Source organism: Varroa jacobsoni, unplaced genomic scaffold (assembly GCF_002532875.2).
Source record: "Varroa jacobsoni isolate VJ856 unplaced genomic scaffold, vjacob_1.0 scaffold_73, whole genome shotgun sequence".
Taxonomy (NCBI): domain Eukaryota; kingdom Metazoa; phylum Arthropoda; class Arachnida; order Mesostigmata; family Varroidae; genus Varroa; species Varroa jacobsoni.
The window spans coordinates 73180-80255 of NW_019212975.1; the positions used below are offsets into that span (position 1 = coordinate 73180).

At 38.8% G+C, this 7076-nt stretch overlaps 1 protein-coding gene across 4 annotated transcripts in view; it reads right to left on the reverse strand.

The window, feature by feature from the left end:
- The window catches only part of LOC111262575 (AMP deaminase 2), a 35672-nt gene extending 33242 nt beyond the window's left edge, over positions 1–2430 (reverse strand). For 2 of the 4 annotated variants that reach the window (XM_022836941.2, XM_086969274.1), the window contains exon 1: positions 1893–2430. The gene's annotated coding sequence lies outside the window, so the exon portion shown is untranslated. Of the gene's footprint in view, positions 1–523; positions 700–1892 lie in introns of those variants that run through there. The other 2 variants (XM_086969279.1, XM_086969268.1) reach the window with 1 other exon arrangement.
- Positions 2431–7076: the final 4646 nt, after the last annotated feature.

The window sequence follows — 7076 nt, forward strand, 5'->3', positions numbered from 1 at the left end:
GGTGAAAAGAAGTAGAGAAAAATACCTTTAAGCATACCGCAGCCTGTTTAAAACAACGTCAGACAAAAAGTGGGCATTTGTTTCTAGATGAATAGGTAAGCTATGGTTGATTTTAACGATAAGGTAGTTCTTCGATGAATGGGGTGGAAATGGTTTTGCTGTAACCTATGGGCCCGTGATAGCTGGAACAATTTCGAATGGAGGAAATATTAAGGGATCATTTATCCGGTTGTTATCTTCGTTTCAATGCTGTATGAGGGCAATTTTCCAGCGGATTTTCATTCTCTTGCATTGGTAAGCAATTAACGCTGCAAAGCTAAGCTCAGTGTATCAGCAACAATCTTAGAACGGCTAGAGTATTTACATTGTGTTCGTACTACGACTCGAAATAACGCTATCATCTAAACTTTTCACGCAGGTCACCCAAACTGATTAACGCCACAGCTTGGCGACTGTGACAGATCAGGATGTACTAGAAAACATTAAAAAAAAATACTTTGGTTTATCATGGGTGTAAACTTGCCTGTTGATCCTAGAATTTCATTGGACTTATTTCATAGCTTTCTTTCACCGCACTACGTTACCGATGGCGATTGTTACGAAAGAAAGAACGTCGGGTATGAGAGCAGCGTCGTTGTTGGAAGATGGGGGTGAACTGATTTTTATTTACAGTAATAATGGAAGAGTTGCATTACAATCGGCTTCCTCCGAAGCCGTATGATGCACTCGCTAATTAACGGAACTGTTCCGTCTATTATGAAAAATTCCGTAGTTTTCATTGCAAAAATAATGTTCTAGGGTATAACGCTAGTCATATAAGAATATATGATAGTATAAACGATGGTAACGATAAATATATCTGAGTAATATGAAGCTGTATACTTAAAAAAAACCCGTGGGATCGGGGCGAGTCGGGGAGGGGGGAGGGCGGAGAAAGCGGTTTTTTGCGGCCGTTCGTAAGCCCTTTGCTCTGAGCGTAACGAACTCCTTTTGTTCCAAAGCGTACTACTGCAATGATCTGCTCGAAAGTGCCTTTTATGTAATGTAGTTCCTGGCTATAGACTTTTTTTGATTAGACCTTGAATTTTGGTTTTTGGCGCAGATTTACCCGAAGTCTAATGGTTTTGAACTTGGTCTTGCCTGCCTTTCGTAGGTAGACCAATATTTTCGTATCACTATACTATACACGTTGCTGTATTATCTGGAAGCAATATGGGAACGCAAACCCAGACTCCTGATCGTTGCCCTAATAGCATCGAACCTATTCAATTATTCAGTAGAATGTTAAGGAAAGTAACCGAATTTTTTTTGCAAACGGACCCAAATGAATTGTTTGGCTCGTACGCTTGTGAAGGAAGTGGCTACTTAACGGGTTGTATTTCGTTAATCAGTAAAAAGTAAGAGGTAAGACTGACTCTTGGTAATATAGCTATTTCTAGGTTTCTCTCGAACCATGATGTATGTTAGCTTCATATTTGCAGGCCAACGATGTTAGCTACTAAAGGTAAACGTAGAAAACCGTGTCATGTGCTTCACGTTCGTTGGATGGTTTTAGATCTTGTCAAACCCAGCTGCATACGCACTAACGTTTATATCATCGATGCTTCTGCACTCTTAACAAACATTAATATAAAATAGAAAGCAAGCTACGAAGTCGCACTAGCTATAGTTGAGATCTAATTTTAGGCCTATTTAAAAAATTTTTACATATACATATTCAGCAGTACAAACAACTTATCCTCAAAGTATGAAACACTATTACAAATTACGTTAGATCCCTACTTGTTGTTTTCGAAAATACGAAGCTAAGCAAGAAAGGCGTCTAGATATTCTCGAAAGACGAATGATGATACCGTGTCTATGTTTTACACGACTTTAACAGTGACGCTTACATTTAAGTTGTGACTCTGACGGATCCAGTGCACAGCTTCGTATCGAAGGTAAACACTGCCGCCAATACAATGAAGGAACACAGTTTGACTGTGAACGAAGCGTTTTACTTGCATTCAGAAGCAGAACGCCTTGTTTTATCGAAGGAAAAGTTGTTGGCGACCGCTCCTCAAGCTAGGAACGGCAGATGCTTGAGGGATGCGTAGTGGTCGGCACTTCGGTATCAGTAGATCGTGTAGAAAAAACCATGTCTTTCAACTCGACAAAACAGGGGACAGACTCAGCTGTTGCTGGCAACGAACGAAATCAGAGGCTTGAGAACTCGACAAGTACGTTCACGTCGACACACGCATAAACAACGTGAGGTGCTACAGTATACCTCTTAGGTTCGCAATTTGACATCAAAGATTGTTTTCCGTGCACTTATGAGAAAAGACGATTATCATACAAACCTATTAACAACTTAAAATTAGATTGATCGTTGTCAATGAAACTTTCTGGCGGAAACAGTTAGAAGCATTGTATTCTTAAGCGAGTAAAAAAACAACCCTTCAGAACAATATGCATCGAGCTGATACAACTTCCGCGATAAAGTGTGCGTTCACAGATAGTTTGCATAGGATAGGCTGAACCAAAGTATCTCATCGATTCGATCACGGGATGGTTGTTATCTATCTATTAAACAGCTTATTGTTGGGATGTAACAATCGACCGGCCTGTAAGCATGGGATTATGACAGTTTGATATCAGAGATGCTAGAAATGCTCGATAGACACCTGAAGCTGTAAAAATCATCGGTAGAATCCATGCGGCCAGAAACAATACTAATACCAATACGGCAGTTTTTTTTCCATATCTACAACACGTGTTGCAAATATAAGTGCCCGATGTTTTGCATATTTTTCTAGAATCGACCAGTAGATCGATCGATTCGCCGTAGGTCAGTGCGCAAGTTCATAGATTGTATCCGCCTATGGTTAGACAGACGTAGATGCCCTAAGATTCGTATAATAGTTATATAGTTCATTTCTTAGCGGCACTCCTAGGCACTAATAGCTACGGCATCATTTAGTTGGCCTGGATCACGCTTATTGGTTTTGGTTGACGTCCAATAAGTATTCATGGTTTCCCATGGTGGCCTTCTAAAACAGCCCTGTGGCTTTAGTTTCAACTTCACAGTTTTCGATTGTACGTCACACACTTGTTTTTGGAGACAACTTCTTCTTGCTTTATGACGAGCAATAAAAAATTCACTTACTGTATCTTTACTTGAGTGAAATTTTATAACGCGAGGTGCTACGAACGTGCTTAGTTTGTTTAAGCCCAGATAGTACACTTCACTATTGCTGATCAGCCAATTATTGCCAGAACAATAAATACTATTTTATTTCTAGGAAACGGTTCTAACGTACTGTGCATTGATTAATGTTATCAGTTCGGGTCATAGCGAAGAGGAGCAACCCTAGTAAATCAATCGGACTAACGCGTACTGACTACATACATCTTCGAACATAGCGAGGAATATAACTGATCTGCCGCTAAGAGATTACGAGAGTTGTAACAAAGGATTTCTGCGGTATTGCGTGATCCATCACTTACGCGCCGCGGAGATTGCTATCATGGCCTTATTCCTCAATTGTTCGCAACTTTGTATACTTTTGTTCGTGTCGGACGAATGCATTCGTAAGCAACCTGTAGCAATAAACAGAACGAGTTCAACCACGATTAGTCTCAGTTAAGAGTAAACTTGCTGTTGGAGCCGAGACCAACTTTTAATTGTCGCACACGCTGGGGATCGATTTTGGCTTTAAGCCTTTGGAGAGGAAATGGCTACTTACGGAAACCTGTGACTGTTCCTGCTCCGTATAGGAACGTTTTGACGGTAGGAGCATAATAACAGCTTAGCTTGTATGCGTCTATTGGCTCCATGAAAAAATGTCGACGGGTCGTGCATATTTGACATCGAGAAAATAGACTTCACTGGTATCCTTGTAGAAGCCTTTGCAATTTTACCTAATAATGAGAACATATCAGAGGTTTGGATGGTAAAGTTTATATCCGCATTATGAGCATCGGTGAAAGTGTATCAAAAACGCTGAAAATTTTGAGGAAATTAAATACAAAAAGATCTCAGAACTATTCACTGTGTCGTCTGTCCCACCGGGTGTGCCTCTGAAGAATTGAACACTTCTGAGTAGCAACACTTTCTGACTTCGTTAATAGCCTTATTCGCTGAATCGGCAATTTATTTTCTTATGAAGCTTGCTACTCTAATTAACGCAAGAATGTTCCGGAAGTCTAGAATACAACTTTATCGGCTCACAAAGAGTGATAATCAACGTATTGTACAAGGTTTCCGCACTGACGCCTACCTACCTCGAACCCTTTGCCAAGCATAGTCTGCAAAGCTCAGCGTTCTCTTGCACCGACTTGATACCATGATAATGTCGAAGCAAGCATATCAGAGTGTTTCAAAGTACAAATTTCAATTGAAAACGGATGGGTTAAAATTTGTTTAGGTTTATTTAACGAACAAAGAGATTCAAAAACGACAGTTCGGTTGATGGTTTAAGGAAGTCGATGTACTTGTATTGTGTTAGGTACAGAATCATGTTTGCAATAACGAAAAATTGATACCTGTAGCAATTGATTTTCGATAAATGCGGCCAAGTTGTCGAGAAAGACCCCATCGAGAACGCATACATAAGAAAGTCATAATAACATATAATAAACCCTAAAATAACACTTCATTTTGAGACAAAATAATTACTTCGTGTAAATTAGTGCATCTAATAGTTAGTTGAAGAGGAGTATTATCCATCTGCGGATCTGTGAATAGAAAATGTGCGGAAGGAACAGAAAAATAATCAGCACAACTGACCACTTGTCACCATTTTCGTGATCGCCTCGTCGTTATCTAGTTCCTTGTAAAGAGGAACGTTTCTTTACAAGTGTACCAAAAAGGTTTATCGGAAGATAACGCAGGTTTGTGATTTCTCATAAAACAGATATACTGTTCTGGTAAAATATTGACAGATCGGAGCATGATAAATGATTTCATTTCGTTTATTTTTCTAGCTGTGTCGTAAATTATTTTTGAATAAATCGAATTCCTTAGATAGGCATTAAGGTACCGGATTGAGCCGAAATCTCGGCATTTGCACAGGAAACTTCAACTTAAATGCTCTATATATATATATATAGCGTGAAATAGCGTGCTTCAGGACATAACATGGTAAATATTTAACATCACGTATTGAAAAAAGCTTTCCTTCAGATACGGCGATTCAGCACTGTGAAAGCGATCCGATCTTTATTTGAGTTTTACTCATTGTTTATTTGGTCTGCCTTACAATTTAATAGAAATTGTTTGATATCGTGTGTCCATTCTATCACGTTGTTCTTGATGTGCGTTCCACCGAAACGCCGTATAATGATCGCCGATAGCTCGACGATAATTTCACACTTCAAGTTATCAATTACTCCGCCGCATGAGTACAAGTTCGCGAAGTGAGACCAAATCAACTTTCGCGTTTTTTTTCTCAAAAGGAAAGTGATCCCTTAAGCTATGGCTAGGGCTGGCTACTTTATTTCTAATAGCTCTTCATGTTTGCCTTTGCTTGCCATCGAAATTGTTCAGGTCGCGTGCTACAAAATAGTGCGTCTTCTTCACAGCGCTTATATATATTGACCGTAAACTAATCTCAGGCAAAAAAAACTATCTTTATCCACCGTCGCTAAGGAACAATGCAGTGTATGGAAAAGTGTACGGCGGAAGCGTGTACTACCAGAATATTACATTCCACGAAGCGCACCTTCCACTAAATCATTAAATTAGTACGCTTTTGGACGTCCTACAAGCAGTCGTAAAAGACAATTCTTCGTCCAGGCCCACAAGCCTTCCTAAATATACAGCTGTACACTAGTTAAATTTGTCATAACTATATATATGACTAGTTCTAGTTATATGAAAGTTCTCTAGGGGTTTTAATGGAACTTTATTATAATAATAATAAAGTTCCATTAAAGAACTTTTTGATATTGCAATGTGGCGCATATTCTTGTAATAGCTTTTTTACTCTGGTTCATAACTGGTGTACAAAGCTTTTGACTCATAAACGATGTCCACTGCGGCCATTGTTGTCCATAATATTTAGTCAATTAGCCTCCGTACAGGAAACTGGTCAGAATCTAGTTTCCTGTACGGAGACTATTATATATAAAAACCACACGATCTTTTTAAAATTCACATTTTTTGCACATCTATTAAATTTACCTAACTGAGAAAAATTAGCATTAACGTCCACTTGTTAATGAGTGCAAGAGCCCGACTACTGCGGCGGGCCTCTACCGTAGTTCGGAAAGCATTGTTTTTAGAATACGATTTGCAAGACCAAAAAGCTACATATCTAATTTCTCATAGGATGTGGAAGGCCAATTAGCAGATACAGTTAACGGCTCTGAAACCAACTTTTTCTATTATTGATGTAAGTTTATTCTCAGCTTCCAGCAAGGACGCTCTTCTTAGACCCAGTATGTAAAAAAAGAAAAATAAAAATACGTAAAAATCACGATTAGATATGTAATACGGAAAGACCACTCGTATATGATCGTACTATAGAAGTCCTAGGGTCAATGGGGAAGTCCACGTTCATGATAAACCCAGCTTCTTATGGATAGTTTTCTTCCCCAATCTGTTAATAGGTTCCAATGTAAAGCTTTAATTTTGGTGATCTGAAAACCTTGGAAGATGGCTGATCTCACCCTGTATCCGGTGCATGTTCTGTATTTGTTGTTGACAGATTAAGCCCACTTTTATAGCTTGAATCGCCTAACGATTTAACGGCATGCGGCAAAAATTTCTGCTAGAACATTGTTTTCTACCGACCCACCTTAACAATTCCTAGTGCTCATACCACATCCGAATTAGCGCAGCGATTTTTCTATGCGCTTGGTACATCTAATCTGAGTTCTAGGTGTCATCAGAAGATTCATCTCTGAAGCGTTTTTCATTCTAATTGTTTTAGTGAAAACCATGAAATATTATATGGAATGATTTTTAAAGATGCACATAATTATCAATAACTTTTTTATCATCATAAAAAAAACGTTTACTTCTCCTGTTTGTCTTAAAGAGGTTACAATATTCTTCTGTATTTCTTCAAGCCTTCCTTGATCACGCTCCT